The sequence below is a fragment of the Acartia tonsa genome, chromosome 10 (genome assembly GCF_053477335.1).
Source record: "Acartia tonsa isolate MP-2025a chromosome 10, ASM5347733v1, whole genome shotgun sequence".
Lineage (NCBI taxonomy): Eukaryota > Metazoa > Arthropoda > Copepoda > Calanoida > Acartiidae > Acartia > Acartia tonsa.
Window position 1 is genome coordinate 2,476,147 of NC_137269.1, and position 11,348 is coordinate 2,487,494.

General features: G+C 29.0%; 1 long non-coding RNA gene across 1 annotated transcript; it reads left to right on the plus strand.

Annotated features, from left to right (window-relative positions):
- The first annotated feature begins 39 nt into the window (after positions 1–39).
- Positions 40–5,707, plus strand: LOC145330674 (uncharacterized). Its single transcript, XR_013883546.1, has 4 exons — positions 40–197; positions 1,199–1,239; positions 1,874–1,962; positions 5,273–5,707. It is a non-coding gene; the product is annotated as an uncharacterized LOC145330674 (long non-coding RNA).
- The last annotated feature ends 5,641 nt before the right edge of the window (positions 5,708–11,348 follow it).

Here is an 11,348-nt window from a genome sequence, read left to right on the forward strand (position 1 = left end):
AAATAGATTAAATACTGGTTGATCCTTTATAAGTATAAGGAATTTTCAGTTGTCTATCTTGATTACCAGCTGGGAAAATCACATTAGTAGATTATATAAAGAAAGAAAAAGAGTTGTAAGTATTAATTGTATTGGCTAGTGTGTACCTAACATTTTTGTTCTTGTTCTTGTTCACAGCTAGTATCGTGGCAGGAAAGGTAGGGTTTATATTTCACTTTGTCTGTCTGTCTGTCTGTCTGTATGTCTGTAATGTTCACAGCTAGTATTGTGGCAGGAAAGGTAGGGTTTATATTTCACTTTGTCTGTCCATCTGTCTGTCTATCTGTAATGTTCATAGCTAGTATTGTGGAAGGAAAGGTAAGGTTTATAATTCACTTTGTCTGTCCATCTGTCTGTCTGTGTGTCTGTAATGTTCACAGCTAGTATTGTGGCAGGAAAGTAAAGGTTTATAATTCACTTTGTCTGTCCATCTGTCTGTCTGTCTGTCTGTAATGTTCACAGCTATTATTGTGGCATGGAAGGTAAGGTTTATAATTCACTTTGTCTGTCCATCTGTCTGTCTGTCTGTAATGTTTACAGCTAGTATTGTGGCAGGAAAGGTAAGGTTTAAATTTCACTTTGTCTGACCATCTATCTGTCTGTCTGTCTGAAATGTTCAAAGCTAGTATAGTGGCATGGAAGGTAAGGTTTATATTTCACTTTGTCTATCCATCTGTCTGTCTGTCTGTAATGTTCACAGCTAGTATTGTGGCAGGAAAGGAAAGGTTTATATTTCACTTTGTCTATCCATCTGTCTGTCTGTCTGTAATGTTCACAGCTAGTATTGTGGCAGGAAAGGTAAGGTTTATATTTCACTTTGTCTGTCCATCTGTCTGTCTGTGTGTCTGTAATGTTCACAGCTAGTATTGTGGCAGGAAAGGTAAGGTTTATATTTCACTTTGTCTGTCAGTTGAGAAGCTACTTTACAAGTACTCATTTACGTCTGTCTTTCTGTCGCTATGTCTTTAATTTTTTATTTTTATCTTTAGTATCAGCAAAGCAAATAGCATAGTACTTTATATTAATATTACATATTAAGAAATTAAAATTCGGCACCTAAAGGCTAAAAAACTAGTTTTAATCTTATAATTGTACACTCTATATCCGCAGAAAGCCGTTTATAATACGATACGAGAAATAACTATTCTTAAATTTTTAGATAATACTGATGAATGAATCCTATCCTTCCGAAGAGACAAAGTAAGTTTATTAAAATCTTTACATAAAAATTAAAATTAGCACTATCTAAGAGTTGATGTTTGAACACCACCTAGCCAATGAGATTTAAACTAATATAATCTTAGTATCATACAATAAATGGTCAACATAAAGTACATATTTTAGTACAATGTTTAAAACTAACATCATCTAACGGATTATGTTTGAACTAAAATTACTTAAGTATGCTATAACAAATGTTAAACATAAAGAAAATAGTCCAATACATAGAAAACTTTGTATATTTTTTTAAAAATTTAAACTGCCTTGTGGATAATATTTTACCTAATATTATCTGATGCTACAACAAATGTTAAAATATAGTACAAAGTCAAACACTTAATATTATAACTAAATTAGAGTAAAACACAAGAGGGAGTTAAATAAATGTATCTCCCCATCGCAATAAGCTTGTGCCGACTCTCAATTAGATCAATAAAAATCAACCAATATGGTGTGGTGTGTATTAGAAATAGAAGAAAAAAATTTGGTAGCAGCCGGAAAACGTCATTAAAAAAAGGAGGGAGGTAGTTATCTGTATATACATTTATACTATAGATCTGCTATAGCTAACACCATCTAGTGGAAGTTATTCAAACTAATATTTCTTTACTAGACAGCAACAAATGACAAAAAGCAACATCAAGTACACAGCCAATGGTTTTGTCAATGAATCTCCAGATTTCATATCCAATGATTACAGTGGTAAAAATTATATCTATCTATCTATATATCTATGTATCTATCCATCTATCTATGTATCTATGTATGTATCTATCTATCTATCTATCTATCTATCTATCTATCTATCTATCTATCTATCTATCTATCTATCTATCTATCTATCTATCTATCTATCTATCTATCTATCTATCTATCTATCTATCTATCTATCTATCTATCTATCTATCTATCTATCTATCTATCTATCTATCTATCTATCTATCTATCTATCTATCTATCTATCTATCTATCTATCTATCTATCTATCTATCTATCTATCTATCTATCTATCTATCTATCTATCTATCTATCTATCTATCTATCTATCTATCTATCTATCTATCTATCTATCTATCTATCTATCTATCTATCTATCTATCTATCTATCTATCTATCTATCTATCTATCTATCTATCTATCTATCTATCTATCTATCTATCTATCTATCTATCTATCTATCTATCTATCTATCTATCTATCTATCTATCTATCTATCTATCTATCTATCTATCTATCTATCTATCTATCTATCTATCTATCTATCTATCTATCTATCTATCTATCTATCTATCTATCTATCTATCTATCTATCTATCTATCTATCTATCTATCTATCTATCTATCTATCTATCTATCTATCTATCTATCTATCTATCTATCTATCTATCTATCTATCTATCTATCTATCTATCTATCTATCTATCTATCTATCTATATATCTATCTATCTATCTATCTATCTATCTATCTATCTATCTATCTATCTATCTATCTATCTATCTATCTATCTATCTATCTATCTATCTATCTATCTATATATCTATCTATCTATCTATCTATCTATCTATCTATCTATCCATTAAGATATATAAGTTTTCCGGAATTTTAAAGTTAGGGGGAGATTTGAAATCTACATCAAATTTTGAGGATTTTTTATAAAATTCGTTTTTTGTATAATTCTTTATCTAAAAGCGGAAATGCAATTTAAGTTAATTAATTTTGGCATCTGTGATTGGTGGATTTAGAAAATCTGCGCTCTGATTGGATGGCGTACATCATTCAACCAATTAGAGTGCAGGTAGTTTAAAATCCACCTATCCTATTGGTCAAAATTAATTAACTTAAAATGCATTTCCGCTTTTAGATAAAGAATTATACAAAAAACGAATTTTATAAAAAATCCTTAAAATTTGATGCAGATTTCAAATCTCCCCCTAACATTAAAATTCCGGAAAACTTATATATCTTACTATCCATCCATCTATCTATCTATCTATCTATCTATATATATATATATATATATATATATATATATATATATATATATTATATACAGGGTGCGCCACATATCCTCGGACATTCTTTAAACGGCCATAGCGTCAAAACTACTTGACCAATCAGGACGTTTGACCCCACTATAAAAAGCTTAGGTAATGACCTTTAAGCACAAAAAAATCTTTGGACGAAGATAGGCTCGTACTCCGAGCTGGCCGCGCTTATGTTTAACAAGGCAGATTCGAGTTGCGCCGGTGGTATAATCTGGATTCTCGACTAGGGCCCAATAAATCGGACCTCAGCCCATCTGTAGATGAGGTAGAGTTATGCAACTTGCTGGGGATACTGTTAGATACATAAGTAAGACACTAGAAAAGACTAGAGCTCTCTATCTAAAATGGCTTGGCTGTAGTACTTCGGCAAAGTGAAACGTGACCGATTTAGAGATGTCAAAAACGTCACAAATCATGTAAAATCGTGAAAATTTCTCGGTTCTCGACTTTAGAGACTCATATGGAACTTAAAAACTTATTTTAGACTATAGATTGTGCTGACAACCCTATTTGAATCTTCATGCCATTTCTAAAAAGGTATAGAACGTCGTTCTAGCTCAACTGTGGTCATTGCCACTATTAAGGAGAACTTCGCCATCTTGGACAGGTACATTTTGACCTGGGCCTGCCGGCGGTTGAGGAGGCGGGTAAAGGCGGTGATTGATGCTGGCGGCGATTTTAATCAATGATCTAAAAGTCATATACCTAGTTTGCTTCCCAGTTTTTAAAATTTAATAAAATCTTTAAAATTGACGATTTTATGTTCATTTGTTTACAATTTAGAAAAAGTCCGAGGATATGTGGCGCACCCTGTATATTAGTGTGGCCCAAATGAAGGTCTAAATCGCTTTTCAATGTGCGTTAAGTAAAAATAGGTTATGCATTGTTTGTAGATTTTAGCCCTATAATTGATTTTAAGAAAAAATCTATCGCTATTTCGTCAAATGCATTTTTATTTTCATTCTTACTTCCCCAATTAATATAGCCTTATACAAGATATAAAGCAAAACATCAAATTTTCTGTCTGTTTGTTTACAAACATTGAAATAAAATATTAAAATCACCAGGAATAAACATATGAAGAAAGAAAGTATTAGATTTTTTTTTATGTACAATTACAATAATTTGGGAAAGCTAATTCATACAGCAAAATCATTGAATAAAAATAATTAAAGATATGCCTTACTCTTTATTCCTGGTTTGATAATAAACAATCAAATTATTTTTTGCAATATTAATTTTTTTTTAGTATCCTTTTTTTAAAGTTGGATAAGAGAATAAGTGTTTTACATATTTTTTTACCTTCATTTAATTTCTTATTTAAATAAATTGTCTCTTTATTAGCGACAATGTCTGTTGAGACATGAAATTTATTAAAAACTCTTTTACCTATTTTATGTCTTTAAAATGTAAATTTTTTTGAGTTTTTCATCATTTCTCTTCTCATAAGACTAACAACTACTGTTTTAGTTCAATTTCTTACACAAATTATCATTTTAAATAAAACAATGTTTTTAGACGTTTTTTGGAATTATTCGGCAGGAATGGTGGTTCTGTCTACTTTTTATGATTGCTTAATATTTGAACTCTTGTTACATTATTTTAGGTTGGCAGTTCTTTACTTATTTCTTGTTAAAATCATGAAAATATGAAGTTTTTGATAAAAAGCTTAAGATTGAAATTTCGAGATCAATTTCCATTGTAGAGAGGTCTAGTTTTCACTAAAAGGTCTACTTTTGAGCCGGTAACAACTTCAAGGTATCCGCAAATTGATATGGTAAAGATTTAAAAATTCATGTTTTTTTTGGGCCAGTCTACTGTATATATATATATTTATCTTTTAATATATTTATTGTCTGATTATCTTTGAATCTATCCAAATTATCTAAATTTATCTATCAATACATAATACTCTTTCAGCCTATTTATCCATCTATCTATCTATTCTAATCTATCCTGTGTTAGTTGATGAGACAGAACAGCTAGAATTGATAGAGATGTACAAGAAGCAAGCCATAGAGAAGGCAGCTGCTAAAAGGATGAAAGAACTGGAATTAGAAAAGGCTGCGGCAACTTAAATAATATGTAAAAAAAAAAATACAGGATTGGGAATGATATTTTCAGTGTTGCGTCGAAACCGATTAATATCCGGTGGATTAGAACCGGTTCTCAGGCATAAAGAAAAATTATGTCTAGCATCGCATTATAATCAGTTTTCTACGAATATAAAAGGGTACAATCATAAGATTAAAACCAGTTTTTTAGATAGGTTCCTATTGCATCACAGTGCTATAAAAACTGGGTTTAATCTTATACTTTCTTGTAATTTCTATATCGGCGGAAAGCTGTTTATAATACGATGCGAGAAATAACTATTAAATGATGACATTAGACTGCTAATTACACTGGTACCCAAAGTTTAAAAAAAAACAAGGCTCATAAACAAAAGGAACTAGCAGTGTATAAACAATTCAACCTATAATTTTATTCTACAGAAGGGGTAGTTTTATTAATCATCATTGGTAATTTTTAAAAATTATATTTCAATCCTGTATTTTTCATTTTCTAGACATACAAAAAAATCTACAACTATACCTAAAAACTATAACAAAAAATGTGCTTACATTTATATATATATTGTATCTAATCAAAATTGCTCAAAAATATTTATAACCTATAATGTAAAAAATGTATTAAATTGTAAAAAAAAATTTAAAACTCCAAGAAACAAATATTACAAATAAAATGTACAATTAATATAAACTTTAAAGAATTTGAAAGCGAAAAAAAATTTATTAATTAAAATGAAAAAGTTCAAATATAAAAGTAGTAAATAGCAATTTCTAAAAACTCATTGAACTTATTTTTAAATTTAGATATCCAAATTATATGTATATGCTATATTTATCTAATGTATTATATATCACAAATAAATATAATCCGATCGGCTACAAAGACCGCATGAAAAAAATATTTTTGGTAAAAAAATATAACAATCCTTCAATTATTTTAAAATGCTTATTTTTAAAATTTGAAGTAAGAATTAGACAAACTTAGACAAAAGTTTTAATTCTGCGATTTACATGTGAAAATATATATTTTTTCCCGTATAGCTTCGAATCCGATCAATTTCCAATGGATTAGAACCGGTTCTGAACCATACTGAAAGATCACGAAGTGCATCGTATTACAGTCAATTTCCCTCGAAATTTTTTTAACTTTTTAAATTAAGGAACTTTGTCCTCATTAAATCAGATATTTCATAATTTTTCAATTTACTATCCGCGAGAAACTGTCTGTAATACGGTGCTCTAAATAACTATTATTGTATCACTATAATCATAAATTCATAATCATCAAATTAAATCCTGTTTCATCCTATCATAAATTATTTTTCAAAAGTACAAAAAATAAAATTAATGAAAGAATAGAACAATTTTTTAAACAATTTTAGATTTTCATATTAATCATACCCTTCCTTTTTTAATAAGGCGGTATATAGTTTGTTTATTACTTTAGATTAGGTTATTAAAAATAATTCCAGATTAATGTTTTTCATATTTGAAAATTTTTAAAAAGTTTTTTTTTAAATGTTCTATACTTTTATTAGATTTACAATTGTAAATTAACAAAAAATCAAAAACAAAGAAATTAACTTTTTTGTCAATTTTCATTATTTTGCAAGGGGAGCATTATCTCCTTCCCCCACCCCCTAATACAATTTTCAAACTATCATATTGGCTAGATTTGTAAATTGACGATTAGAGTAAAACATTAGAGGGGGAAGAGGTTAAATAACTGTATTTCCCTATCCCAATTAACTTTGTGCCGACTCTCAATTAGGTCTATGAAAATCAAACAATTGTGTCGGGAATATTAACACATCCAAGTAGCAGAATATACATAATTTGTTAGCAGACGAAAAAGGTCATTAGAAAAGGGGATGAGGTAGTCGTCTGAATATACATCTATACTATAGATCTTTTTAGAAAAATCATTATTTATTTACATCACAAAGGTTTGATATGTATGGGCTAAAAAAAAAATAAAATGCTTTGCGGGAAGGAGGAATAGTGCTCCAATTGCAAAATACTATGATAAACTTTTTTCCTGAAAAAAAGGGAAGGGCTATTATTGTAAAAATAATTTCGTAACCTAAATATTGAGAACTTTTCTAAGAAAGAGTCTTATACTAGTCCCCAAAGTTTCATAATATCATTTTCTTATTTGTTGGCTTAACAACTATGCGGACTTTTATTGAATTTTGATTGGTTGGTTTATTAAGTTGAGTGTCCAATCGTTTCGACCACTAATTTAAATCTACATAAGGGTAATATTGTATATCATAATGGAGGATGTACATCATTTTATTGGCCATTGACTCATTCCTTTCCTGGTTACGAATTATCTTATACAATAATCTAACCCCCCTTAAAAATAACATGTGTAAAAATCAAAAATTGTACCTTCTGCTCCTTTTTGTGATAGTCAATAAACAATTTTTATTTAACAATAAGCTTTTTTCATTCATTAATGTTGCTTTATTGAACGCAGATGGATGTTTGTGTGTCTATGTTTTTTTTAAGTCAAGTTTCATACATGATTTTTTTAGTCTTTTTTCCATGGGGTGTACGGGGGTGAGGATACGGCCCTGACAAAATTTAAATTTTTTGTGAGGGCATAATTGCAGTTAGGAAATTACAATATTGACCAATTATCTATGAAAGAAAAACTTGAAAGTCAGACAGACAAACGAACATTAACAAATATAAAGTAACAAAAAATTCAATATTCAACGTCAGCATCTTGAAGTCTAACAATTCAAAAATTTTCTTGGATACTACTGGATGGTAATGGTTACTACGCTTTCCTCATTCTACTTTACTGCTACAAAAAAAATTTATGCAAGGTCTGAAATCGATAGGGCAATCTGTCACTTACGAGCCATCACTAATTATGAAAATGCTTCATAATGTTTTTTTTTTAAACCAATGTTTAATGATAAATGGAAATTTTGAAAATATGAGTACATCTAATGATTCATAATGAACTTATAATAATAACAAAATTTCTATGAAAAAATAAATGCGTTGAATTAATGTTAGCTACCCTTGTCTGTTATAAAATAGAAAACAAGGATGACACCACTTATGATATGAGCAGCGAATTTAATTTACTTTAAACAATTTCTATCAAACAGATTTAGACCTATGTTGGGAATCTGAAGGAGAATTTCAGACGTCTATCTTTAATAAAATTAAAAATAGCTGATGGACTAATATTCTTTTAATAAATTACCAACAAAAACCACCATAGCACCAAAAGAATATTTCCTTCAGAGCACAAAAAAAAGTATGTTTACACCGTTTTCAGGGATATTTAACTGCACACAAAAACAGGTTCAATCTTTTTTAATGTATATAGAGTATACCTGGATATTATGACAGGGAAAATTGTCGTCAATTTTGTCTGCTGACATTAATATCATTTATTGATCAGTTCGTTCATCTAGTAAGAGGGGAGGGGATAAGGTAAAGAGGGCTGAAGGGGGGGGATCGTTATTTTAGCCCGCTGATAGTTTCATTTTATTAGAGTACATGATAATCTGGTGTAAGATCCAAGTAATAATAAATCCATTTCTTTATTTTTTGTTAATTTTTAGACGCTATTATTTGACATAATGTTTATATTAAAAACTTCAAATTGTTTACGTGATCTAATATTTATTAGAAGCAAAGCTACTCTATATGATTAGGCATGTATTACATCATATACAGGGAGTTAGTTGACAGTGGGCTGTTAATTACACTAGTCCCCAAAGTTTTATAATACCGTTTTCTTATTCCTTGGCTTAATAACTTTGGGGACTTTTATTGAATTTTGATTGCATGGTTTGTTAAGTTAAGAGTTCAAACGTTTCAACCAATAATTGTAATCTACAGAAAGAATGATTCTGTATATCATCATTGGAGATGTACATAGATTTTGCATTTATAGTCTTATCCCTTTAGATCCCTGCTTCTTATAACAGAGATTATGACTGAAAGAATTGTTCAACAAGTGTAAAACATTTTGCATAGTTAGCCGCCACAACAATGTAGGTATGCTACTCAAGCTACTAATTAAGGAGAGATGGGACATTGGACTTTATATTATACTGGTCCCCAAAGTTATACAAACACCTTATCTCATTCCTTGTTTAAAGACAAACTATCAGTTACCAAATTTTTTCAGGGGTAATTTTGTTTTTCATAATTTAGTTGTGCAATGTAAGTATAATACTTAAACTGTTTTTAACCTATTTTTAAAACGTATATAAAAAATATACTATGACACCAGTAGAATCAGACTGCAGAGCCTAAATTTGAAATAAGTCCCCAATAAACTTTTTTGGGGGGATTTAAATATTAATTTTTACTGTTGCCGTGATCATTTTGATTACAGCAAAAGGTCTTTTTTTATTTTGGTAAAATTCGTAGCTTTTAGAGTGTTTTGCTTCATGAATATTGTATTCTGGTATAGAGTAAAATTAGGCCTTATGATTTTACTATAAAAATTCACTAAAAAGTTAATTCTTTATAATATATCAATGAATTAACATTAACATGTTTGTGTTCTCTCTCTTATTTTAAAAACATAAAAAATGGCTGTAAAGGGTTAAATGACAACAAATGTTTATGCAATACAACAAATTTATTTTTGTCACATATACAAATGTGTTATAAAATAAGATTATTCAAACTAATTTTTTAAAATAATTTTAAAAAGTATGTATCTTTTATGTGTATGGTTTTCATTATTTTCATTTTAATTAAATAAAAATTATTTAACTACATTGGAAATAAGTCACTTTGTGAAAACACTCTTTTTTTGAATTGAAAGAATTGAAATAGAACAATAATTCTTATTGGTTAGATTTCAGAATTATTTGTTTTATTGAAAATGTTAGATTTTTCAGTGAAATTAATTGTTTTGGAAAAAAAAAATTTTCCAATGAACAGAGTAATGTTTTTTTATTGTATCAATATAAAGTTAATTATATAAAAATGTTCTGTAAGCCACAATATTACCCGAAGTAAAAAAAAGAGCCTTTGCTTCGGTCAAAATGATTACAGCAACACTAAAAATTAATTTTTAAATCCCCCCAAAAAAGTTTATTGGGGACTTAATTCAAATTTGGGCTCTGCAGTCTGATTCTATAGGCGTCCTAGTGTATTTTTGACCCCCCATTCAAAAATAGGTTAAAAACAGTTTAAGAAAATGAGGGAGGGAGGGGACATTGGAATACAAATAAAACTTGTCCCCAAAGTTATGTTAACACGCTATCTTATTCGATTATTATTTTTTATAAATTTTGATTGGGTTGTACAAACTAGTAGCATCTAAACGTTTCCACCAATCACGTCAATCTATTGCAGGGGTAATTAAGTTTTGGAAATACATATTTTTTTTCATTGAGATATCTCTTAATTAATCTTGCACAAATTTACGTTTATTGTTTTAATAAATCATCAGATTTTGAATTCATTAGGTTTTTTTACAATATGGCTTTGAAACTGATAATATCCCCTGGATTAGAATGGATTCTTATCCATACTAAAGAATCAAATGAAGCATTGTATTACAGATAATTTTCCACGAATTTTAAAATATAAATCATAAAATTTATACCAGTTTAGTCAAAACTGGTTTTAATCTTATACTTCTATCCTATAATATATGTGGAAAGCTGTCTATAATACGATGCGATAAATAACTATTCTAAAATTTAATTAAACAGTTTTGCTTGAATTGATGATGTCATCCTTGTTTGATACAAAATCTTGATCATTCTTTATTCTTTCAAAACAAGAAAATTAAGATTATAAAAAGCGAAGGTTTTAAACTTGTCATGGTGACTACTGTAACAGTACAATTCAGAAAGCGTAACAAATAACGTGTCCTAACTTTTGTGTGTTTTTAAATAGCTAGTCGGTGCTTTTAGTAGATGTAAAATGATCCATAGAATTTAGATATGCAATCGGTTTTTTTTGTAGACCTC